Raw genomic sequence first — 27,797 nt, forward strand, 5'->3', positions numbered from 1 at the left:
ATAGGCTCTGCGCATTGGAATAATACCTACAGCAGTAAAGGCCTAGGCCAGACGTTAACTAGGTCTACTACTGTCGATACTAGACTTAAAGTTTTGGGTTTGCCAGCGTAGCTTAGAGTTCGCTAGAAACTTTCTCGAATGTTCAAGGAGGAATTAACTTCCCTGATTAGACAAGAAGGGATTTAGTTTCTGACAACCATAGAACATGACAACTTTGCTCTCCCCTAATCAAGAGTCAATCTCGAGAGTCGTGTGAACAAAAGGCAATTTATTTTACTCAGTCAGTACGTGCATTCTTAGTCTCATCAGAATGTAGAGAAAAGGAAGAGACGGGCGTGTTCAATAAAAGATGGTATTTATTGATCAGTCTCTTTTCTCATACAAGAGAAATGGATCGATATTATTGCAATACTTATAGCTAAGTAAAGTGCATACATTAAAAGCAATAGTATAAAATAATACTGTAAAAACATTGATATGGTTTCTAAGCCACATGATGTTTAAAATGAATAAAATATATTTACATACACATATACATTTGACTAAACGTACTCAACTGGTGTTTCTAGATACGCCTACCCCGTGTACCTGACCTAAGCCTAATACGTGGGCGGGAATAGAAAGTTACAGTTTAAGTTAAGTTTGTTTTTGCCAAGTAAATAACTAAAGAATTCTCTGTGAGGGGTTATTCAGTTCTGTACCTGGAATTTAGGATGAATGAGGAATGGTATCTCTCTCTCTGGTCTCGATATTCCAGGCTGCCTGCGAGGGCTACCCGGAAACGCCGGTGCTGGATTCTCGGCAGGAGAAAGCAGCGCGTCTCAGCGCGTCAGGAAGGCGGGGCTGCTGCCAGCGGGGTCTGCTCTGCTCTCGGCTTCGGCAAGTATGGCTGCTCCGTCTCGTCACCACGCGTGTGTTTGCATATGGCAAGATCGGTAATATTTATACCTTTAAGGTGCCGAGATTGACGTAAGGATGGACATAGATACGTCAATAAAGATGTCATACGACTTGCTCGTTAGCACATTCTTTTACTAAAGTTCTCGGTGAAATCAAAACAATGGCCGCAGGGTTTTGCCCAGGTTGTCATAGGTTTGATTTGTTATGAGAACTCCGTATGCCTTATCAGGGGCTGGAGAAATATCGCTTGTCTAATTAGATCGCAAGCGTTATGACCTAATCAGATAACACGTTCCTGTGCCGTAGTGTGACTGCGTCAGATAACGGTATCTGCATCATGGGGGTTTTCTGCCTCATGGGCTGACTGCTAGTTAACTTGTTGGTTTGTTTAACTAGAATAGGGTCAGGAATAGGGGGATCGATTCAGGACCTATAGGAATACATGACAGATCCATCACTGTTATTTAGCTCACTGCCCCATCCCAGCTCAGAACCTGGCTATATGCAAATTAGTCTGTCCCTGGCCCAGTGCATCATGGGAACAGGGCAGACCAAACTACCTAGCCCTGATCTTTGGACTGGGTAAGAGTGGTCTGCTTAATTCAGGCACTCTGTTCATCACCACCCCCTTTTCTGAATCATTTTGTCCACCATAAGCGTGGAAGGGTATACTCAGATGTGAGTCCCTTGCTCATTGCACCATCAGGATTCAAGCAAGCGGGGCCGACGACGCCTGAAATGACAGAAACCGGTCCCCGGAAGCTTGTTTCCTTCCCAGTATAAGAATTGGCTTGGTAGTTTGGTTTGCTCTGTTCCCATCATGCACTGGGACAGGAACAGACTAATTTGCATATAGCCAAGTTCTGAGCTGGGATGGTGCAGTGAGCTAAAAAACGGTGATGGATCAAGCCCTGATCTTTGGACTGGGTAAGAGTGGTCTGCTTAATTCAGGCACTCTGTTCATCACCACCCCCTTTCCTTACCTTAGTCAAGCGGCAGACCAAATCTGCTATGCCAGGAATGAAGCAAAAAGGAAGTGTCTAAAAGAGAACACATTAACAAAAAAACAGTCTTACAAACAAAACGCCCATCTTAAATTGTCACAAAATGAATACTTTTGGTTAGCCATTGCAGAGACTTACAGAGAGGAGTCTCCAAGGAGTCTTCCCACCATTACTTGTATGAAGGATTGCCGAAATGAAATCCGAATCACCTGCCTGGCAAGTACAAGCGTTTTTAGGACTTGCTAATGCTCCAGTTCAAATGCACATACTTATGTGAAAAAGCAGTTGGGCATACCTTTTCCACTACGTGTCCACAAAGTGAGCCAAACGATCATCAAGGGCTGTATTCCTTGTGTCCCGAATTTCACCAATACTGCAAATGAACAACACTGTCTCTTAATTCCCGATGCTGGCTCGTTATGCGTCAAGGCTATACAACATCCATTGTACTATTTAGCAAAATCGCAACGCAGCATTAACCTAAATATTTGGAATTGAAGCAATTGTTTCTCGCCCGTCCGCCCGTCCACAACTCCGGCGTCTGATGCAGCGCGTCGCAAGGCTTTCTGGGATAGCTAGGGCAGCTGGGAAGTGGAGTCCTAAGAACTCTTTGCTATTTTGCAACAAACTTTATCGATGTTGCAACGGTGGAAACAGACAAGTTTCCTAAAGCGATAGTGCTGCAACACAAGACTAAACTTGACATGTATTAACACAGTGTAACTTAGACGAGAGCCTGAGTCAATCTTACAGTGCGCAAACTCGCCGCTATTTCACAACTAACTTTATTGAAACCCGACAATCCTCATTGCAACAATGACAACATACATGTGTCTTAAAGCGTTAATGCTGCAACACAGGACTGCACTTGACATGTATTAGCAAACTGTGACTTAGACTAGACCCGCAGTCAATAGTAAAGTATAAATAGTTAATCAGCCAGCAAATTAGCCATACACTGGTCCCCGCATTATGACTAGCAACATGAACCGAACATTTCCACTTGGAGTTTGAATCACAAACTTCACTGGACACACGGATGACTATGCTGGAATGAATCATTAGTAGGGCCACCCGCTGGGACTACCGGGCGTCGGTGTCACCTCTACCGGCAGAGTAGCCAGAAGAAGTCCCCCTCGTTCGGACCAGCAAACTCATACGGGGCATGTCCTATTGCAGTTTGAATATTTCAGAGACTTCACTAAGTCCATAGATGGTTGTGTTGAATTTCATGATTAGCAGAGCCTCACGTTGGGACTACCAAGCATCGGTGTCACGTCCACGTGCATCTACCTCAATTTTAGATATTACCGTCCATTTCAAATCTCTTTCTGAGTGTCCTTTTAATTTCCAATGATTCACCGGAGGAGCATTCTCAACGTTTCTCCTGATTCTTGACTTGTGTTGCGTCACTCTTTGGCAAATTTCCTGGCTGGTGTTTCCCACATATAGTTTCAGGCAGGGACAAAGGATTCCATACACCAAGTTTTGGATTTACAATTGGTAAAAGTTTCATGTTTCCAATTGATTCCTTCGTACGAAAACACTGAACCTTCCAACGTCTGGTTGCAGCATGTACACGACCCACATCTATGATGTCCAATTACAGGGGCTAATCCAACCAAATTTCATAGTGTCGCTCTGTTCGGTTTCGGTAACTCCGCACGAACAGTATGGTTTGCGATGCTTTTCTCCTTTTTGAATGCAAAAAGCGGGCCTTGCATCAATGCTTTATCTAGATTTTTTACTAGATGCCAGTTTTGGTTGATGATTTTCTTCAATTGGTTGGCATTCGGACAGAATGTGAAGACACACACATGCGGGATGATTACCCTAATGGTTTTTGAATATGAGTTCCCAGTAATAGTAGCTTATATCTATGTATGACTTTGTTATAGAACCTGGTCCTTTTTTATCGAAAATAGTCCAATGATAGATATAGAATGACAGGAAAATTGGTCGATTAAACCAACATTTATTTTGTGTCTTATATGCAGGTCTTTGGTGCCGGTTATTGAACCGTCCATTTGGGCATAAGCAGGAAGTATGTTTTTTTATCCTATGATATGACGGCACGCTATAATTGATTTAACTTTAGAATCAGTAATTCGAACAACGTTCATAGACCAAAACGCTGCAGTAATAGTAACAAATAGGAGCATCACACTCCATGTAAAGATGACGCCCATTGTAGGGTGAACAATAAAGTTTGATCATCTCCGGAAATAATACCTGACCTTACCCGGAACTGGTTTCATGTACGGCGCGCACTTGAGAGGTGGATCCAGGTGCAAATAATCAGAAGAGGAAGTATAAATAAATGCATAATAGCAGGCAAAGATTTAGACACAAGCTGACCCGTCGGTAAGGACCGCATTTTGGAACTGGACATTGTGGTGTGCTGGGTCAAGGCCTGACACGTGGCACGGGAGCTCAAATAATTGGACACAGACACTGGTTCAGGAGTTAGCCGGAAAGACCCCGAGTGGGCTTCCGCTTTGTTTATTTATACCCCGGTGTGAGCCCGCCCCGGGGCATGCGTGGATGCGTGTGGAACTTGCAACAGTGTATAGGAGAGCCCGTGTGGCTCTCTACATCCCTCCTTCAATTTAGTTTGTCTTTACAGCCCTCAAAAGCTTCTCGACTCAGGGAGATGTCCAGACAAAGTCTCTCAGCTTCTGGCTGGGTCTTGGGTTGGACTGCAGGTCGTAGCGTTGGCTTCGGGCAAATGGAGATATCACAACCCCAGCCGGGGTTGCCCCTTCACTCTCACCGTTTGGGATCCCGCATGGTCGGCTGTGCTCGGCGGTGGCGTTTTGCGGTGGCACCCTGGGCGAGCTTCCTCCATTCTGCCTGGCTACCGGTGACCCGGGGATTGATCCTCCGAGATCCAGACCACCATCATCTCCCATTTCCTGACATTCCGTCGTCTCACGCCTCCATGCTGGTTCTTTTGTTCTCTGGAAGCACGACAAGTTGCGTGTCACCACTTGCCCATTTCTCCTGGCGGTGACCATGGTTCCTTGGATCTTGTCTACGACCCACACCTCGGGCTCATAGGGTGTCCGGAATTTCCATCCCGGGTGCCGATCTCGCACTACTACCGTGTCTCCCTCTTGCAAGATGGGCTCTTTGGCATGGCGTTTCTCGCTCGCCTTCTGATTGGTGATTTACCTCCGAGCTTGAATTACTTCATCCTTCCTATCTTCAGGCACCCACGTGCTGTCATTCGGGATGCTGTCTCGGGGTGCTCTCTTGAATAGGGCATGAGCAGGAGCACACTTGGTGGTGCTATGCGGCGTCTGCAGATAGGCACCCAGGAACTGATGAAGGGCCATTTCTGGATCCTCTCCGTTATCTACTGCAATCCTCTGGGCTCGGTTAAGTATCCTCATCAGTCTTTCGACTTCCCCGTTTGCCTGGGGCCACAACGGGGTGATCTTCCGATGTTTAATCCGGAGGCCCTCGAGATAGGTCTGGAATTCTCTCCCCTGAAAGGGGGGCCCATTGTCCGATTTGATTTCTTCCGGGAGTCCCATAGTGGCGAAGACTCGATTCAGGGCCTTCTTGACTTGGGGAAACGCCGTCGAGGACATGACTTCTACCACCGGGAATTTGGAGAACGAATCAACAAGGACTAATGTGTGCCGGCTGTCGGGGAAACTCCCAAAGTCTATGCTGAGGTGTGTCCAAGGCGTCTGCGGAGCATCTTCGGTGATCACCGGTGCTGGGGCCGGGTCGCTGCCAGTGATGGTGCAGGCATGGCAGGATCGTACCATTTCGTCCACCATACTGTTCATGGCTGGGAACCATACTTTGCTTCTCAGCCGGGCTTTCGTCTTGGCCATTCCTTGGTGACCTATGTGCACCAGTGCTAGTACCCTTGGCTGAAGGCTCTCAGGAATTACAATCAGATGTCCTCTGAGGATGACTCCTTCATCCCCCACGCTCAGCTCACTTCGGATTTGCCACAGCTGTTGGCGCGAGTGGCTCACTTCTACTAGCAGGTTTTGCGCTCCGTCTAGGAAATGGGCCCAGCGGTTCCCTTCCAGAGCATGACGCACTTTCGACAGCGTCTCATCCGTGGCAGTCGCCTCCCCTATCTCTTTCAGTGTCATGTTTTCTGGGCACGCTGCTTGCGAGATCATGTGTACGAATTCTTCTGTTTCCGCTCCTTCTTCTCGCGGGGGATGTTGGCCGGTGACTTCGGGGTGGCGGGATAGATAATCAGCGGGGTTGTGCGCTCCGGGACGGAACACAATCCTGAAGTTATATCCTTGTAGCTAGACGGCCCAGCGCTCGATCCATGGGGGCGCCAGCCGGGAGGACCCCGCGAACAGCGACAGCAACGGGTTGTGGTCGGTCACCACGGTGAACTCCTGGCCACATAGGTAAAGATGAAAGTGCTGACACGCCCACTTTATGGCCAGGGCTTCACTTTCAATTTGGGCGTACCTGGTCTCGGTGTCAGACAACGCTTTGCTGGCATATGCGACTGGCTTCCATACTTCCGGTCCGTGTTCTTGCAAGAGTACTGCCCCCAGGCCCACTGGGCTGGCATCCACGATTAGCTCCGTTTTTTGGCGAGGTTGGAAATAGGCCATCACGGTCGTGTCCAGGAGATTTGCCTTGATGTCTTGAAAAGCTTTGTTGGCCGCTACTGTCCATTCCCACTTGTGGTCTAGATGCGTGAGGGCTCTTAGTGGTTCTGCGAGGGCTGCCAGGTTCGGTATAAACCGGCCACAGTATGTGGCCATACCCAGGAAACTGCGCACTTCGGTGGGGTTTCTTGGAGTGCACGCTGCTTTGATCGCCTCTGCCTTTTTGGGGTCAACTTTCAGTCCTTCCCTCGTGAAGGTGTACCCAAAGAAATCTATTGACTCCTGATAAAAGGAGCACTTGACCGATGTAGGGTCAGTCCACTGTCTACGATCCTTTGGAGGGTTGCCCTCAGATGTGCATGGTGTTCCTCAAGTGTCGCCGAGTATACCAGGATGTCGTCACTGAGGTTGATTACTCCGCTCAGCCCAGACAACACCTCACGTATAGCGTTTTGAAACACTTCTGCGGCGGAGGAGACGCCAAAGCTCAGCCGTCTGTATCGACGGAGTCCTACATGGGTTGAAAAGGTAGTTGTATACCTGCTCGCCGGTTCTAGTTCGAGTTGATGGTACCCCGAGTTGAGGTCCAGTTTCGAGAACCATTTCGCCCCATTCAGGTCGGCCACTATGCCATCCATGGTGGGGGTGATGTGCCTCTTCCGCTTGGTGGCCACATTGGGCAACCTCATATCCACACACAACCTGATCGCCCCAGGTTGTTTTGGTTTGGGCGCTACTACCAACGGGGAAATCCAAGGCGTCGGGCCCGACACCTTTTCTATTACTCCGAGGTCTTCTAATTTCTGGAGTTCTTCCTCCACCTGCGGTCTCAGGTTGAATGGTACTCGTCTGTGTCGGAGGGCTAGTGGCCGTACAGATGTGTCGATATGTAGCTTGAACTTTCGCCCTTTGAGTTTTCCAAGGCCTTGGAACAATGCTGGGAAGTCTTTCAATAGGATGTCTGCATGTGCCTGATGCACCTGGTTTGCAAAGAACACGAGTCCAAGGTCTTCTGCCATGTGGCAGCTCAGAAGGGTGCCCTTTTTCCCTTCCGTGATGTGAAAGCACGTTTCAGTAGAGTAATCGCCATTTACGACGGTCGTCTGGATTACTGCCCTCAGTGGTAGTGACTCGGTGCCGCCATAGGTGAAGATCCTGGCGTTGGAAGGTGCAAGAGGGGGTTTTGGAGACATTTTCTCATATTGGTCTGAGTCCATGACGTTCACGGAGGCCCCTGTGTCAATGAGGGCTTTTACTTCTGAACCTTCTACAGCTATAGAGCACTTGGGTGGTGGCCTTCTCTTGGTGGATGCTCTGCTGACATAGGAGATGACATAGACCTCATCGTCCTCATCGTCTTCATATCGAGGTCGTCTATCCTGGGCTTGATTATCCGGGGGGGTAGTTCTTGGTCGAGCGACAGCTGTCGAATGCGTTGTATCACTGTCCTGGGCCTCGGAACAGCTGGTCTATATTTTCCTCCTCGACATACTGCGGCGAAATGATTTAGCCGCCGGCATTTCAGACCCGTCTTTCCTTTCGCGCCACACGTTGCTGTAGTTGGGTGATCTTCACCACAGTATCCACATTGACTCCCTCAGTAGGTGGCGGCTCGTGGGCGGACGGTCGGGGGTCTCCTCTAGATCGCGTCGACTTTCTCCTCTTTGATCGGTGTTGTCCTACCTGTGGTTGGAGCGATTATCGATTTGCGTAGCGCAGCCTCCATCTCTTCCGCTCTCGCGTCCAACAGCTCGTGTGACCTGGCCAGAACTAGTATCTCATCTAGCGATATGCCCGGTTGGCGAAGAATGAGCTTCCTCAACAGCTTTGACCGGCAGCCCACTATGATTTGGGCTCGGATTTCGTCCCTTGGGTTGGTGAACGGGCAGGTGCTGGCCAGTCGGCGCAGCCTAGCGTAGTACATGTCCACAGATTCAGATTTAGTCTGCCACGCTCTTTTGAACTTGAACTTCTCAAAGTTGTTGTTGAGTTGGGGATCAAAATAGGTGTTGAACGCAGCGACCGCGGCGTCATAATCGTGCTCGGGTCCGGTATTGGGGAGCGTTTCAAACAAATCATAGATCTCTGGACCACCATACAGAATGAGGAGCGACCTCTTGACTGTCCCATCGGTCTCCCTGGTGCCTTTCAAATACAAGTTTAATCTTCCAACCCACGCCTTCCATCGCGGCACCGCCGTTGCAGGGTCCGTCGCCTCACTAAATGGGGGAATTGGCGCTGTGCCCGAGTGTAAGTGGGTGGGTGGTAGTGGTGCAGTGGCTCCGGCCTGGTTCTGGCCCTGTGGTGGCAGCGCGGCTATCACGGGTGGTTGGACAACCGCTGCGGGTAGATTTTGTCCTGCCCCATTTTGGTCTGCTCCTGGCGCTGTTACGGACATGACTTAGTCTTTGTTTGTGGCCCTTCCGGTGTCTGCCTCGGTGTTCAGGCTGGCCAAGGCTTGTTAGTCTTGTAAATATGCTTGTGATGACCCTCTTTCCCCCTTGGGGGTGTCTTACAGGGAACACGCTGAGGGCAGGGCCGGGACGCCGCGTGAGTGGGGCCGGGAGTAGTCTTCCGGTTGCTTGGTTTTGCCTGTGCTTGTTTCTCTTTTCCCTTTTTTTGTCTCTGTTCTGTTAAATTGTCCTTTTGCTGTGGTTGAAGCCGAGGGGGCGGCGTTCAATCCTGCCCGTGCGTTGCGCGTTGCCCCTCCCCTTCAGATGGGCGCTCATGGGCCTAACGCGGCTGATAGCTCCGCGCTGCGGAGGGAGCACACAGGGTGTGGCGCGCGGGTTGGCAAGGAGAAGACTCACCCGAGCTTCCCGGGGGCCTGGCAGTCGCAATCCGATCATCCGGCGAGCCCCGCCGGCTGAAGGCGCTCCCAACGGGGAGACGCGTGGGCGGGCCTCGGAGCCGGGATCGGCGCTTGATCACACGCGGGTGGGCTCTGCTGTAGGAAACAGGTATGCAGCGGAGCTGCCGGCGGAGGCAGCCAGGCACGCGTGCAGGTAGGCCGGCCTTGTCGCCAATGTGGTGTGCCGGGTCAAGGCCTGACACGTGGCACGGGAGCTCAAATAATTGGACACAGACACTGGTTCAGGAGTTAGCCGGAAAAACCCCGGGCAGTCTTCCGCTTTGTTTATTTATACCCCGGTGCGAGCCCGTCCAGGGGTATGCGCGGATGCGTGTGGAACTTGCAACAATGTATAGGAGAGCCCGTGTGGCTCTCTACAGACATTAGCATGGTAAGGAGCTATTGCTATGATCATAGATGTTCTTAGGGGGATAACTAGCAGGACTCTCTGTTTTAGTTTCGGGCTTAGGGCAAGATCCGTACAGTTGAACCTATACTAACGACCGGATGTAGGCCCGGGCTTTTAACTGGTCCCTGGCGTATTAACACAGCAGAAGGTAAATATGATAAAGCATCAGCAATCAGGAACTTGTAGCTACTGCAGTATTAACGTATTAATAACGTTGAAAGTTTGGTTCAATCCTACGCAGATAAACAAACGGGTAGAACATGTGCAAGGGACATATTGAGCAATAAGCAAACAGAAACTACTTGTGTTTATAAGGGTGCGGCTTCAGAATATTAAATAACACTAACAATTATGATAACTGCTTTATTTATAGGATCCCTAATTATTAAAGGGACTGATAGCTACAATATCGCCCATCGAGACAAAGGCAGTTCGAGGGTGAAATATCAACAGAACCAAGTGGCCACTTTACTAGGCTTCGTGCTCTCTGTTAAAGGTAAACCATGTATATACTTAAACTACAGGTATTATAACTACACTAGAATGTCATCCATATAATGTGTTTAACACTTACCCATACAGGTAATATACAGAGAAGGCTCATGTTTTAGATACAATCAATCCCGAAGTATACTGTGTCTACTGCGATCCCAATTATATTAAACAGAAAGGTGAGGCCCTTGTTCGAATTTAGACTACTGAGAAGGTTTACCGCAAGAATTTGTCAGATAAATAACAAGTGATTATTGGCTTATTTCTGCCCACAGTGTTTATGATAGGCCTCCCTGTTCGAGTTGGGACTGTATTGGTACTCCCAATAAAAAGACTAGTGAAAGGTTACAACTGAAGAAGTCTCCCTAATTGAAGCAGGTGAGACATGATACAATAATTAGAGGTGTGAATTTACGGAATGTCGAATACGCGAAAGGAGATGAGAGATGAAGAGAAGTTATGAGTGTCACGTTAATGGAGTTTGGAGACAGAGTGTGTTAAGATTGTGCCATATGTAAAGGGATGCTAAATAAGAGCCATAGCATTAATAGTGTATTATTATTCTCCTTATCAAAAGGTTTGAGTTACTGTAGGGAAACCTTAATTACTGGTCTGACTACAAACCCAACTTAAGGAGAGGATGAAACAGACAAAGTTGGAAGTTACATATGTATTCTATTATATATAGTTCCCCTGGTTTATGCTCTAGAGAAAAGAATGTTTCACAATGTTCATTGCAATCACTACTGGCCATGGATATGCTTTGATGGATTGGTTCATAGGCTTTTGTTCTAGGGAAGAGACTGTTTTACAATGTTAAATGGAATTACTATTGGCCATGTGTATGTTATTATGGACTTGTTTTTAGATGAATTGAGACGATATAGGAATAATGTTTGTATTTTATTGTAGGTGTCTGCATGAAAATGTCAAACAAGATACAGAGTGCTTATACCAGAGTCTTGATAAAGATGGAGTTATAAGGCTTTTTCCATCGAAATGTGTCAACGCTATATTTTGCTACACAATCCGCCCATTGAGCATTGGTGTATAAAAGCTAATTGTAGATTGCTTATCTCCATGCCCTCAATAGGATATTATGACGGATGTGTAAATTGTTAAGACTAAGCCTTTTTTGTCTAGCACTTGTTTTTTCACTCTCTTTATATTTTCATGCATTTGTGACAAATATTTTAATTGCATTGTGTTTTTATGAAATGTTTGGAATATCTTATGTATTGACTTACGGGCCATTCCCGTTTTTATGGAGTAATTTTGAAATGTGAACAATAAACTTGTGATATTTTTTTAATATAATAGTGTTATAGTGGTCTTCCCATTACATATGGCCTCATCTTGAAATGTGTGGACAGTGATGAATGAGGATAAGAGGGCACTAGTTTGAGTATTACTTGTAGAAAGGCTTCTCCCTGTTTAGAAATTGGCCAAAGGGGATTTTTCTTCTTTCTCACTTTATAAGTGCCCTATTCCCTTTGGTTGTAAGGGGCCCCTCTCTTTTTAAACATGTGACACACACTAGCCTCTCTGTTTGTGGTTTCAATTTTTTCTCCAGTAATGTCTCTCTAGGTACCCACCACACAGTTCTCATGGCGTTCTTCAATAGTTTTTTAGGATAGCCTCTGTCAGTCAAGCGGTCTCTCAACTTATTTGCATGAAAAAAGTATTCATCTTTGAAAGAGCAATTTCAACAAATTCTAAGAAATTGTCCAAAGGGCAGATTTTGTTTCAAGCCCCTTGGATGGTTACTTGTGTTGTGTAGAACCTTATTCCTGTCCGTTGGCTTCCTAAACAAAGTGATAGCTAGCTTGCCCTCAGAGGGGTATATTTCAACATCCAGAAATCACTTAGCTGTTTCTCTGTTCCAGACCACACTAAAAAGACATTGTCTATATAGCTCATTCAGTTAGAAATATACTCTTGAAAGGGGTTGTTCTTATCAATGAATTTTTCTTCATATAACCCCATGAATAGTATTGCTAATTCCGGCGCAAAAGGGCACCCCATGGTGACTCCCTTTATTTGGTAAAAGAAGTCAGGACCAAAACTGAAGTAATTCTTTTGCAATGCAAACTTAGCCAATTCGATGATAAAGCTTGTGGGTACTCTAGTTGGTTTAATTCTTGTTTCCAGAAAATATGTAAGCACCTCTAAAGAAACTTCCTGAGGGTTTTGAGTATGTAATGATACTACATCCATTGTCACCATGATTTCCTTGGTTTCATCAAATTCAACTGTTGATATCCTGTTGATAAAGGCTGTGGTATCCTGTAACCTCTCTGGCATGGTCCACCAAGACCAGGATGAACCTGTTGCCCATGGCTGTCTTGGGATCCAGAGGCCCCACGATGTCAATGCCTACCCTTTCAAAGGGGGGTGCTGACTACAGGGAAAGGGTGAAGAGAAGTCTTGTGCTTCCTTCCACTCTTCTCACTTGCCTGGCAAGTCTGACAGGTCCTGCAATGAGTATCAGAACTCTTGCGCATTTGAGACCAGGAAAAGTGGGTAACAAGCCTTTCAAAGGTCTTGTCCTGCCCCAAATGTCCTGCTTAAGGTATATCATGAGCCAACACCAGTAGGAAGGCTCTGAAGCGCTGGGGTACCACCAGCGCATGAGCTGTCCCAGGCTCAGCAACCTTAGGCTCATTACATAGGAGATCGTTCTATTAGTAAATCAAGTGTGACCTGGACTGATCACCTGCTGCCTGGTGCAGCAAACCTACTAGAGAAGGGCACTTCTTCTGTTCCTCACATAATACCACCCTGGAGGGCCCTCCCTCCGGCTTCCATTCGGTCAGATCAGGTAGGTCCTCCAGTCCAGCTACATGTTCCCCCATAGGCTCCTGGACCTCCCCCTCAAGGGGTGCCTCCTCCTGGACTGTGGGAACGGTGGAGGCCAGTTTCCCATGCCCGCTGCCTCTTCTCTTCAGGGCAGGTACCTGAGCCACTGTTTCAGGCACTAGTCCCTCTTGAACATCTTTACTGGCTGCCATAGACCGAGAGGTCACACTAGTCCACTTAGCCAGACCTAACATCTCCAAATGCGCCCGGCACTCCACCTCCTTCCAGGGGAAACTCTCCAGGTCATTACCCAGCAGACAGTCTACAGGCATGGACATACTTACAATGACCTTTAAGGAACCTGGGACTCCGCCCCACTCAAAGGGAACTAACGCCACCTTGCAGTGGTGCACGGAGTTGTCTGCTGCAACTACAGGGTGAAGTACATCGGGAATTACCTGCTCCTCAGACACAGACTGACACCTGACAGATGTCAAACTACATCCTGTGCCCTTCAGAGCCTCCTCCCTCCTTCCATTGATGGTCACCCACTGCTTGTACCTCATAGTATTCTCAGGCAGAGAGATTTCCTAGACCATCTCTCCATCTCCTAATGAGACCAGGGTCATGACTGCTTGCTCCTCCCCATTCCTAGAACTCAATTCCTCCCCCAACGCTACACTCACAAAACACGGTGTTGGAGCACCAATGGGTGTAGGTGACTTCTTGGGGCATTTAGGGGCAATATAACCCACTTCTTCTTTACAGAAATAACAAGTAGGAGGACCTCTGTTGTCCACTTGCCCTAATGGGGCCTGGACCTCTAAGCCTAGGGGGACTGGGACCCTTTTACCTGGGAACTACTTTGGGGCCCTTTAGAGAACTCCTTGTGGTTAGCCTTGTCCTCCCCCACCTTCTGCGGGAGACCCTGTACACCTTTGGTAGTGGTACCTCCAATCACCTTATGGACCCGGGTACTGGTCCAGTGGTCCGCCTCTTCGGAAAGCTTACTGGGATCAGTCAGCTTGCTGTCCAAAAGATGCTGGCGCAGCCCTGTAACATACAGACTACTCAAGTGCTCCCAACTAATTAAATCACATAAGCTCTTAAAATCAGTTACCTTGCTTCCCTTCATCTAACCATCCAGTGCACGCATGTACGCATTTACACACTCAACCCAAGTACTGGATTCCAGTTTCTTGAAGTTCCTGAATTTCTGCCTTTACCATTCAGGAGATAGCCCATATCTGAAGCATAATGCCTCCTTCATATTGGCGTAGGTCAGGGTTCCCGCCCTCTCTAAAGGGTGTAAAGCAGCTATCCCAGAAGCCTCAAAGTGTTTTCATAGGCCCGCCCCCAATGCTTTTCAGGCACCTCGTTCATCCTCAGTGCTATCTCATATGCCGTGAACCACGCATAAATATCATCACCCCTTTGGTAATATCACACTAAGGCTTTGGGAATGTACACCTTCCCCACTGGCACTGGTTGTGGGCTGCCACCATTTGAACTGGACTCGGCCTGTTTATCCTTCATTTCCAGTTTCCTCAAGCTTAACTCATGAGCTAAGAGAATCTTTTTCTCTTCCAGGGCGAGAGCCTTCCTGCTCTCCTCTGCTCACTTTTCACTCTCAATGAACAGCTTTTCTCCTTTGCTTGAGTTTTTTGTTTTAAAACTACCAACTCATGCTCTCTGACCCTTTAGTTTTCCTCCAGCTCCTGTGGTGAAAGAATCCTCCCTGAACGGCTGCTACCAGCCCCTGAGGCTGGTCCCACCACTGGTTCTGTTCTTTAATAAGCCGTTCCCTCCACAAGCTGACCTCTGGTGGCCATCAGAACTCAATCCTCCCCCTCGTCCTGTCTCCGCTGCTAGAAAGCTTGGGTTAAAATTTGACTCCACCCTCTCATACAAGACCCAGATAGGCCAAGTCGCCTCATCTTGATTCTGAAAAATGAGGTCCTTACGGAGATTTCTTCATTTCCTACCCATGTACTGCAGGAAACTAAGGTCCATGATCTGATCACATCTCCGCTGGATTACGCTAACAGCCTGTACCTGGGTCTGCCAGACTACATGATCAGAAAACTACCAACTATACAGAACGCAGCTGCCAGTCTTGTCAGAAATGTACCACGCCGACATCACATTTCCCCCCATTTGCATAGCCTATATTGGCTGCCTGTTAAAAGGAGGATAGAATTTAAGGCACTGACTCTCGCCTATAGAGCAATCCAGAGACTCTGGCCCTCACTATCTGAAGAAGAGACTCCGAAAATACCACCAGATGAAGGTCTTGAGGTCCAATCTTCGGGAACTCTTAGTCACTCCCCGCTGTGCAAATGCCAGGCTTGGTGGCCGGTCGTTCCCCGTCAGAACTGCCTCCCTTTGGAACTCCATTCCATGAGCACATTCCGAAGGCCAAGTCAGAATCTGAGTTCAGGAAGATCGTGAAGACCTGGCTCTTCGGCTTTCCTTAGCACTTTATCACCTGTTACTCCCTTTCTCTATCTGCTGCCAGCGCCGGAACACCTCAGTTGGAGGTAGCCGTGCCCTCTACATGCTCCAATAATAATCATAAAAAAGGACACCTTCTCAGACAACCCCTGCTCACCCCCTTGGTAGCTTGGCATGAGCAGCCAGGCTTATCTTCAAGGCAATATGTAAAGTATTTGCAACCACGCTCCCAGTGACCAAGGGCCATATGTATCAAGCAAATTAGCATTCGCAAAGGCCGAAAATCGCAGAATTTCGGCCTTTGCGAATGCTAATTTGCTAAATGGTATGTATGAAACATTTTGGCTGCAAAATAAGGAATCGCAAAATTTGCCATTCCTTATTTTGCGATTGCACTTAAGGAATCGCAAATTTTGCGATTCCTTAAATGCAATGTATCAGAGAAAAATTAATTCAAAAATGCCTATAAGGATTCGCAAATTACCATCAACTTCTAGTTGGTGGTAAGTTGCGAATTCTTTTAAAAAAGCAATTTTTAAAAAATCCAAAGGTGCCATATGACGCTCACACATGCCATTAGGGCATGAATGTGAGCCATAAGCCCACACATGTCATTTTCAGGGATGCAGCAGGGTGTTCTTGAGACACCCCTGCACCCTTGAAAATATTCCTAAATTGCGAATAGCAAATTGCTAATCGCAAATTTCCCCTTCATTCCTATGGGCCTCCTGGCCCATAGAAATGAATGGGTAATTTGCGATTAGCAATTTGCTAATCGCAATTTAGGAATGTTAAGGAATCGCTAAAAAGAAGCGATTTCCCACATACATACCATTTTGCGATTTCTAAATAGCGATTCCTTAAAAATCGCTATTTAGGAATCGCAAAAAGGAATGTTGACACATATGGCCCCTAATGGTGACACCAAAAAGGACTCCACACGAGTTTCATATAAAAACAAATATAAGTTTATATGAAAAGATACACAATGAGACCACACAATAAAAATCCAACATATGCGTATTTTTAATATACCTCCTGGCCAGTTATTAAGTCAGCCAGCTCTTGTAAGTTCTGCCAGTATTAATGAGCACTTCTAGGTAATCCTATGCAGTCCTAAAACAAAGCTATGCAGTTCACAATGCTAGAATCAGGCACTTTACAATGTAAGAATAATGCAGGTCGTGATACAAACTAATGCAATGCATAATACAACCATCCGGCAGTTCGTTATGCAGAAATAATGCAATGCGTAATGCAACAATCAGGTAGTTAATTCTGCAAACTATTGTAATGCGTAATGCAACAATCAGGTAGTTCGTTCTGAAAACGAATGCAATGCATAATACAACAATCAGGCAGTTCGTTATGCAGAAATAATGCTATGCGTAATGCAACACTCAGGTAGTTTATTCTGCAAACTAATGCAATGCATGATACAACCATCCGGCAGTTCGTTATGCAGAAATAATGCAATGCGTAATGCAACAATCAGGTAGTTCATTCTGCAAACTAATGTAATGCGTAATGCAACAATTAGGTAGTTCGTTCTGAAAACTAATGCAATGCGTAATACAACAATCAGGCAGTTCGTTATGCAGAAATAATGCTATGCGTAATGCAACAATCAGGTAGTTCATTCTGCAAACTAATGCAATGTGTAATACAACAATCAGGCAGTTTGTTCTGCAAACTAATGCAATACGTAATACACTCCTGCACCGATCACAGTCCCTACAGACGGTCTCTCCGCCCCTCTCACTGACTCGCAGTCAGTTTCCGTTACCATATGCCCCTAACACAGATCTGGTGTAAACCACAGTGCAGCTCCCTGCTCAGGCATGGTACTGTCACTCCTTGGCATGTACGGGCCACAACGCAAGTTGGGACAGAGGCTAGCGCTGCCAGAGGACAGAGGCCAAGAGCGTCTCTCTCTGAGCCCACACACGTTAGCTGGTGGGTGCGACCTCGCTCTCCTTTCTGCCTCCCGCAACTTCGGCCTCCGATGTGGCTTGGTTGATTCTGGGCCGATGACAATAACGAAGATCTCAGGCTGCAACAGGGCACACACACACAGTGCCTCTTAGACTCCCTTGAGCCTCTGGTGTGTAGGGTCACAGACAGGGCAATCCTCAGGAAGGTCTCAGGCTCCACAAAGCACACACACACACACAGCGTTGCTTAAAACTCCCTTGAGCTCCTGCTGCCCACGATCACAGGGCTATTCTTCCGAGGGTCTCAGGCTGCAAAAATCACACACACACAGCATCCGCTGAGACTCACTAGAACTTCTGTTGCCCACGATTACAGGGCAACTCTTCCGAGGGTCTCAGGCTGCAAAAAAGTGCATGTACACAGCATTGCTGAGACTCCCTTGAGCCACTGGTGTTCAGGGTCACAGGGCAATCCTCACGAAGGTCTCAGGCTGCACGAAGCACACATACACAGCGTTGCTGAGACTCCCTTGAGCTCTTGGCACCCACGATCACAGGGATTTTCCTCCGAGGGTCTCAGGCTGCAAAAAGCACACACACACAGCGTCACTGAGACTCACTTGAACTTCTTGTGCCCATGGTCACAGGGCAGCTCTTCCGAAGGTCTCAGGCTGCAAAAAGCACACGCACACAGCGTCACTGAGTCTCCTTTGAGCTTCTGGTGTGCACGGTCACAGGGTAATCCTCACGAAGGTCTCAGGCTGCACGAAGCACACAGGCACATTGTCGCTGAGACTCACTTGGACGCTAGATGCACACGATCACAGGACAATCCTCATGAAGGGCTCAGGCTGCAAAAAGCAGACGCACACAGCGTCGCTGAGACTCGATTGGACTCCAAGTGCCCACGATCACAGGGCACGGCTTACAAAGGTCTCAGACTGCAAACAGCACATGCACACAGCGTCACTGAGACACTTCTGGAAACTTTTGTGTTCCTGAGTTTCCACAACAGGGAGACAGCTCACCTCGGGCCAAATAAAATGTTCACTCTGTTTAATAAGTCCCATTTGTTCCTTGAAGTGTATTCTGGATAGAGCACAATCTTATTGTGAGGTCTCAGGCTGTTACAGTTCTTGTTAATCTGACTTGTTTTTGGTGGATCCCGGACTTGCACTGCCTCTTGACCGATGCAAATTTGTGACTTGTAGTACTCACCCATTCATGTATATTGCTCAATTTCACAACTACCCCAGGGTTCGTCCTGCCTATCTAATCTACTTTACTTTATGCCTGTCACCTTTTTGCTTTCATTTCTTTGTTCATCATTGCAGATTGGAAATGTAGTTGGAACACATTAGAATGACATGGAGCAAATATGGAGGCTGCTTGGGGCAGTTAATTTCTAGGCTGAGGGGATATTTTATGAATTGTAGGGTCCAGAGGGCCTGTTTGGGTCCTACTGAATTTTTTATTTTGTTTTTTTTTATTTGTGTTCCATGCAGTACATTCAGTTCGAGACAATAGTTCCTTTTTGGGATGGGAGTGGGTGTCCCTGTTTCTTTATAATGGTCTCCATTTTCATTCTGGCTTTCACCCTGGGCTGGACTGACATGTGCTCTGCTTTGGTCTGTATTGCTTCCTTGTCTTTAGCATTAGCCTCCCTAATTGCATCACAATTCCAGGCCGCTTTGATCTCATGATGCTATTGTACAAACAACTGTACCCTTCTGTTTTTATTCAGTTGTTTCAGTCTTTTCTTGTTTTTCCTGGAGAGAGGTTGGCCTAGATCCTCGTTTGCTCTGTTATACCCCTGAACTCTGTTCCTGGATATCTTTCTTCATCAATATCAACCTGCCTTGCTAGAGGATCTTTGTGAGGAGACGTTTCTTTGTCTCCCCATTTGAGCTCCTTGTGGTCTAGGTGGATGGCAGCTATTACTTCTAGGATTCCCAGCATTTGGTGAATTTGTAATGTGTCCCTATTTTGCAGAGGAAACTAAGAATGGCCCTTGCTGATCTTGTATTTACCAATCCTTTTTTCGGATCATCAATCAAGGTGGTCATTATATTGGAAAAGCCTGCAAGCATCTTTAATAAAGGGCTTCAATGGCATGATATGCTCTCTTCTTCCATCAACACTGACTCCTGGGCTCTCAAAATTAATTTGTTATGGTGGTCGAATTTCCCATCAATTCTCATGATTAGTGCAGCTTTTGTAGGACTGTGACCTGTATATCTAGTTTGTCAGCATGCAGTACTGCTGCTTGTGTCATGGCAGCCACTGTCTTATTGGATCATGCCCAGGGCTTGATCCCTCTTTGGCCAATTTTATGTTTCCCCTGTTTGTGGCCCTGTGTGCCACCGCTTTTGCTGTTGAGGCTCATGCTGCTCTTGAGTTTTCAGCTTTTGGGGAGTGCAAGGATGTGAGTTATTGTGGAGTGTGCTGCACTTGACCCATTGCACTGTTGGCTCTATCTCCCTGATTACTATGGGGCCATTATGATCTTTTTTTGCTGGGGCTGATCCTTATATATGGCTCGATCCTTAGTACCCTCAATACCATGGTCAGGCTATGCTTCTCCTTCAGCTATTATACAGTCATGGCTGGTGGGACCTTAGGCGACTGATGTGACTTCACTTTATCTCCCTCGAAGAGTTCCATAGTTCCCTCCTGATTTCTTCCTGTTAGGTCTCTTCTGCTCTCATTATTTTATTCTTTGGGCTCAGAGGTATTGCGTTATGTTGGTGGACTTCTTCCACACTCGCACACCATATTTATTTATTTATTTATTTAAAAGGTTTTATATAGCGCTGGCTATACATCATTGGGTTATCATCCCATGGTGGCCCTTTATTATTGACTTTGTCATGTCATGTTCACCCCAAACGTGATGCTTGCTAGTGCTTTTGCTCAAACTGCATCAGCTCAAATCATTACATGCTAATGTGCTTTTGCAAGCCTTTGAGTATTGAGGGAAGTACCTCCAATATAGGCCATGGAATTAACAATGGTTGAAACACTTGTTCCTTGAAAATCTCTCTTAGTCAGGAGGGATCCTTTATGTGTTTGTCGTAGGTTCATTTTGGGATGATGGGGTTCATTATCATGTATTTGCTGTGCTTGTATGTTTCCCCGCTTGCTGATGTAGATATTTTATGTTTCTGTTTCCTAACATATATGATCGTTGCTGTGCTTGAGCCTGTAGGAGCAAAGCACTGCTAGTCCTCATTCTACGCAGTCTAGGGGTAGTTGCACTGTTCCACACTTGATTTGGATTTGGTTTTTGAGACTCATGGTGACTCTTGTTCCGGTTGCCTCTGCAGTGTCTAATTACTGGGTTGGTGGTTGGATTTTGGCTGGTGGCTGGTGGGATGCTTGTTAACTTAGGGCCTTATTATGAGTCTGGAGGTCCATGGACCACCAGACTCACAGTGGTGGTCCATAAACATGTTATTATTACTAGGCTAGTCGGGCCACCCTTTCGACCACCGTAACCGCCGCTCCCTGGTTGTTGCACAGTGGTCCTGAGGTCGCAATATGCTTGGCGGGGCTGAGGCAGCTGTGCCATGTATATTACACGTTTCCTCACTGACACACTTTTCATAGTAGTGCAACCACCATGAAAAGTGTAGCCGTGTGGAGACAAAAGGCGCCCTAGAGGACCCACTGGGGCCTTACACCATGTGGATGCCCACTGGGGGGCACATGCCTTTGACATTCCCATTGCGGTGCATAGCCACCTCCCTGGGAATGCCAAAGAACCTCCCACCAGACCAGGTGAAAATTATTGATCTGGCAGGCAGTTCCTACAGAGATATGGTGGTGCAGAAGTGGGGCAGTCCGGCTCCTGCACTGCCAAACTCATTATAAGTCCATGAGCCCTTAACGAGTGAATAGTGGAAAGTTGGTAACGGTCTAGCCTCACTGTTTGGAGCAATTTGGTGAGATCATAAACAGGCACCCACAGAGAGCCTTGGGCTCACTTGAGAGTCACTCGCGGAATGATGTCAGCAGTCCAGGGCCACAGCTTGTTATGTTATATTAAGTTGCACTGTACCTCTTGTTGTTGGCTAATTAATTGATGTCTAACTGCTCTCCCGCTGGAGGCCTCCTCCTTGTGCCGTGTATGAAATTAGGCAGACTTTTACATTATGCATAGATCTAGAAACTCAAGTTTTGTCCGAATCTATCTAACAGCACCAAGGTTATTATAAATTCAAAGCTTTTTAACCAATTATTTGGCTTCTTCTCTTTGATGACTTTGCATGTGTTAAGATAGGAATAATCTACCTAACCAGGTGACTTCCATTTTCATGCAGATTCAGCAAACGTCACAAACGTTATTAGCAAATAGAGAATTTTGTATCCCTCTATTAGTCATAATGATTATTTTGGTGCTTGTTCACTCGTTGAAGTATGCCCTATCAATCTTAATTGACACTACATCAGGTAAATCTTGACTGCAGTGCTTAAAAAGAAAGAAAGCAAAATACTATGTGTTTATTTATGCCAACCAATATGAACAGTATCTTAAACTGAATGGAGCACTAAGAAAGAAACATAGAAATATAAAAAATAATACATTCAACTAATATTGATTGCTTTGTTGCTATTCTAGAAGGTGAACCTCAACAATTATAAGAGAAACCAGAAAGCTAAATATGTGCATAAAAATCCAAACGATATCTTAGCTTGAGTGCTGTACGAGTTTATTATCAAAAGCTTAAAATGAGCACGGAAGTAATGTTAGTTCAAATATTCTGCTGAAAGTATTTGCCACTTATTGAATTGCATTACCTCAGCTCATTACTCTGTTCTTAACCAATTTAAATCATTGCACTTTTGTTTTTGAGTGCTTAATTAATCAGAAGAATCTAAATGATAATCAGAAATTTCCAACAAAAAATGTTAGAATTTATCTAAGCTTGGAATCCCAAGCAATTACTAATCGTACTTCTCCGATGCGACGTCTTCTGTTGTCTGCTTATGTAGCTAATTGCATTTCATATATGTATGTATCATGTATCTGAGTGTACATTTTTGATTTATAACTATAATTTGATAGTGCTTCAATTGTCCGTATATATGTATTAATATGATGTACAATGTGTGATACAATTTAATGAAAAAGCAGCAACATTCATATGCTAATTCTTGTATTTTACATAATTAATTACATGGATTGGTCTTTTCAAAATAATCAGAAAAGCATATTTAAGCCTGTTATAGACACATATTAGGCAGAAACAAATCTTCAGCTTTCTGTGAAATTCAAGTGAGCTGATTTGCAAACCTCCCTAGAAGAGGCCACTGATTGTTCCGAGTTAGGAGGTCTTTCCCCGCTAGGGAACACCATACCTGAGAAAGAGAGAGCTATTCTCCGAGTACAGAAGCTAAATAAATAACAGATCTGCTATTCAGCTAAAGTATGCAGGCTGGAGGCCATCTAAGCAAATACAGAAAGGCACATGTTGGGCCTCAGAACCATGAGTAGTGGCTAGAAAGGACGGTTTGGTTACCGAAGACTGACTTCAAAATTTAATTATTTAAATACTATCATAGTTTTGCACTTTCTTTGAAAACTTTGTTTTTAATCACTTTCTTTGTGATTGTTATGCTTGTTTTATAGTTACATCATTAATACATACTATAAACATAATCTGCATTAAGCTAGAGCATTCATTTTAATGAATTGTTTAATATAGATACATTACCTATTGACGGTCGCCAGTAGGTAGTTATAGTTAGGACCTATTATCCATAGGAAATCTGCAACATTCTATTTGGAATAACTTTGGCTCCGGTCGACGAATCTTTGCGAAATTATTAAAACCTATGACCGGCTCCGGTCCGCTCCTATCCTGAAAGTCTCGGGGTGATTCGTCAAGCGGGGGCCGGGAAAAAAGGGGGGTCCCATAACATGTTTTCCCCTTGCAATTTCCCATTTCCCAGAGGAACCTTTAATCGCAGCTACCGCCCGAACTGCTGAAAGGAATTGCACCAAATTTGGCAAAGAGGTAGTCCTTGGTTCACACTCATGCTTTCTCGTTAAATGGTGTAAATCTGTTCAGTAGTTTGTTAGATATTAAAGGAAAAAAATACATATATTTCTGGGCGGAGCCAAACAACACATCTCATCGTGAGATCTGATTGGCTGTCAGCTCTTCATCCAAGAAGTGTTGGCAGCCATCTTGGGACCAATATATATGATAGCACCTCATTAAAAATCATTGCAGTTAATAGAAGGTTTTAAGACTTTAGTTACATTATAAATCATTTGTTGATGGTACCATACTCATTTTAGGAATTATGGTGTGTTCTAAGGTGATTTTACCATGTGCAAAAGCCTTCTGCTGGGATATCATGAATCATTTTTGAGAGACAACTATTTTCTCATGCTTTTCCCACAGAGGCTTGGAAGGTGATCTATAAGCTAAACTGAGAGCATAGTTTCTGTAAATTCACATTGTTTCTCAGTCATGTGAGAATGAAGTCTGACATTCTCAGTAAAACATGTACATCCAACAAGGGCAGAGACTGTCATTTGATTCCTTTGTGTTCTACTGCAGCTTCCCAGAGTGTTATAAAGAACAGCCAGAGTGCTAGCAGTCTTACTTATGACAAACGTATGGCACACCTGAAGCCATCTTGATTGGAATGAAGTGGTAACTCTTAAAGCATTTAATTGAAAAAGGAAGAAAATGAGGGGGTTCATTTTGCCATAGAAAGTATGATTAGTGCTGCAGAAAGAAAAATGAGGGCACATTTTTTGTGACTTCTCATATACTCTTCTATTTCATTAAAAGAAATCCGACATGCAGACTGAAACTTGTACTTTCAATACCAGCAGCAGACTTCTCTGGTGAGCAGTAGCTTTACTACAGTGATCTAATGAGCAACTAGAGTGCTAACATTCAGAATTTATGGCAAATTGTGTGACACATCTGAATGCCTCTGAGGTTCCGTGACGATTTTACTCGTGTTTGTAACATTGTCGTAAATACATAATTTTGGTATCAGTGAACCGCAAATGATCCATTTAGTATATCCTGGTGTTTTCGCTATGCTACGAGCAAGAGCACTCCAGTTACAAACACATTTCTGTTCTACCCGTGGCATCCATCTTAGAACACGGAAGCCATTTTGTATTCCTTGCCCTCACATAGTCAATGGACACGCAATGACCTCTCCTTTTTTCTTTATTAAAGGACACGTAGGCTTTAACCGGCGATTCACCTTGCTAGTGACACGTGCACCTTAGGCCAGCAACGCTGTAACAGCATGACTCGGCAAGAACTGCCTCCCCAGCCTGAGGCCAGTCCTGCTATACTGGTTCTTGTGTTCGTTGGCCTGATCATGATTAGGCGGCCGAAGCTGGTAACCGTGCCCATTTACGACCCACAAACATTTCTTATCCTGTCTTTCTATCTTCTGCACCTGGCTCTGCTCCTTTCCTTCTGGGCCTTTATTGGGGGGAGGTAACGAAATTTACGATGAGGCGGTCCGGGTCTTGAATGAAGAATTGACATGGGATTATGATGGACTAGTGGGAACCCCTCATTTGTAATGTTTTGACATCAGATACTGTTGACGATCCCTGTGCAACGCCAAATATTTATTGTTTAAGACACGAATGTTTAGAACTGTGGTAACATGTAAAGAATTTGCCTGAAGCCCAATATTTAGTATATAAGGAGCAACCCTCTTTGTACAAATCGAACAGGCTCCTAGATACTGCCCATGTGTAGTTTCTGTGACTTCTGTGTCCCTGCAGTAATAAACCTTTGGTCTTTGACGCCACCATCGAGAAGCCCGTGTTTCTGTTTGTTTGTGCACCGAGGCAGGTTGAACTCCGGGGTCTTCGGGTGTTATCCCTGACACCTCTGGACGGAACCAAAAAGTCCAGAACTCCAATTGGCGCCCAACGTGGGGCGACGTCATTCGGTACCGGTCCAAAAGCCTGAAGAGTTCGAGGAGCTTCGTGTGAAGATTTCAGAGGGCGGCGCCCCACTTCATCGATCCCGGCATATCGCAAAAGTGGCCCCGACGTTCTCTTCCACGAGGGTTCCCGTTCAGACGGCTGCAGTGGTCCGTTGCCTTGACCGTCGCCCTGTCTTGGACCCGAGGTGCAGTCCTCAGTACGGCGAAACGTGACGGGTTTCTCCTTGGTGACGTCTTCAGTGCCTCAGTTAAGTATTTAGTGGTTGCTAGTTGGTTATTTTGTAAGGGTTGCTCCTATTTGGATAATCCTTTTTGTTCTCAGTTCAGTTCAGTTCTGTAAAGTTATCACTGGTTATTCTGGTTACGATAATCATTCTGTTCAGTTCAGGTATCGATACATTTGTCAGTTCTGGTAGGCCTAAGTTCTTGGTTCGAGTGCGCATCTTTTCTGTTTGTGTCTTGTTTGTTTTGTGTTCCGGATTATAAAATGGTAAGTCGGAAAAATCGTATATTGTCTTGTTTTAGTTGCAACAGTGATTCCCAGTTGGAGGACTCGTGTTTGGTTCCTCCGATTGGAACTCCCCTTTATGATCTATATTGCAAATTTGGTGTGGGCCCTATCTCTTATAACGAGGTATGGCTCCGCTACACAGAGAAAGATGGTGTCCTTAGTTGGCCACTACATGGTAGTTTTGAACCTGAAGTTCTCGATAATCTAGAAAGAAGATTGTTTAAGAAGAAAGCCCGGCCGGCAATGTTTGATTCTTTCCGTTATTGGCGAAAAGAATCTAAACAGAGAGAAATTAAAAAGTTGAAGAAAGAACAGAAAGAGCAAGAGTTGACTTTAGAACAGTCTGCTAGACAGCTGCAACTCAACGAGTCTGAGAAAGCGATGGAGGTGGCCGATAGAGAGCGTAACTTAGCGATAGACAAGTGCTATCCTGCTTTGCCATCGAGTACGGCTAAGATAGTAGAGGACCCTGAAAAGGATCCCCTGTTGTCTTACTTGTTACGATCACCCCCACCGTATGCACAGGGTGCTACGGCTCCACCTATACCGAATGTTCAATTACCGGTTGCTGGACAACCTGGTGTCCCTGTTCCCGCTCCCCTGAATCAAGTTCCTGTACCTCCTGTGGTCAATATTAATGTTCCTTCGACAACCCCTCGTCTAGGGTTGCCGGCTTCTTTACCTATGCCTGTGTCGCTCACACCTGCTACTCCGGGGCAAGCTATTTTTCCTGCTACTCCTACTGTTCCTGATCTATCTGTTCCAACTGCTACTCTATTCACTGCCTCTGTTAATATTATGACTCCGCTTTCTGTTCGTCGAAGGATCACTGATTCTGTCTCCAATATTCTATCTCCCTTCTATAAAACTCTGATTAAGACTCCTACCTCTGACTCTGTGCAGAGACGTAGTCAGCTTCCCAGTACTGAAGAAAAAGGAATATTAGATTCCACTGCTCTTAGATGGGTTTCGAAAGTTGGAAGATATAATGTACAAAATGTATTAGATACATTTATGCAATGGAACGAACCGACACAACGATATGTGTTCGATGAAATGTGTTTCCTTCTACGTGAGGAATTGGAAGAGGATGACCCTGAATCAAATCTAGGAGAATTAATTAATGTTCAGAAAGAGTTTGCTGCAGGTATGATAGTTGGACAAAATATAAAAGAAGCGATGGAACTGATTCTAAGTTATAGGAATGACTCATCCCTTCGTTCACCGAGAGAATTAGAGAAACGTAGTACGAAACGAAATCGTCAATATCCAATGAGAGAGGTTCCACCAATTTGGCGTCAAGCTGTGCAAGCTAATGCAAACCTTGGTATTGCAGCCGCTCCGGCCCAATTCCAGAGAGTCTGGATACATATTCCATGGAAGCGAGCTGAAGTATTAGCAGTGAAACAGGCCTTGCCAGATCCGCGTAAAAATCCTGCAGGGTACTACAAAGAGTTGGCTCAAACAGTTGACGCTTGTGTATTGAATCTTGCTGACATAGATCTGCTATTTGGTAATGTAGTACCGCAACCAATTTGGGCTAAAATTCGTAAAGAGAATCATCCAATTGCCCTAGGTGGTGACTGGGCAGCTATAATTGCAGCGGATGGTCAACAAATAGGTGGTTCCAAACCTGAACCTTTAATTGCTAATTTGCCTGGTAGAATAATCGATTTAATGAAAACCTTGATGCCAGCATTGCGCGTTAACTGGGACAAATTGTCCGCATGCAAACAAAAGAAAGACGAAAGCGTCTCCGACTTTTTCACAAGGTTCGAAGAGACTTTCGTGGATCATAGTGGTCAGGATATGAGCACAGAAGGAGGCCAGAGATTATTTGTTGATAAATTTGTGCACAATCTGTTGCCAGAACTTAGTGGTAAATTAAAGAATTCTGA

This window comes from Lissotriton helveticus, chromosome 4_1 (genome assembly GCF_964261635.1).
Source record: "Lissotriton helveticus chromosome 4_1, aLisHel1.1, whole genome shotgun sequence".
NCBI classification, from domain to species: Eukaryota; Metazoa; Chordata; class Amphibia; order Caudata; family Salamandridae; genus Lissotriton; species Lissotriton helveticus.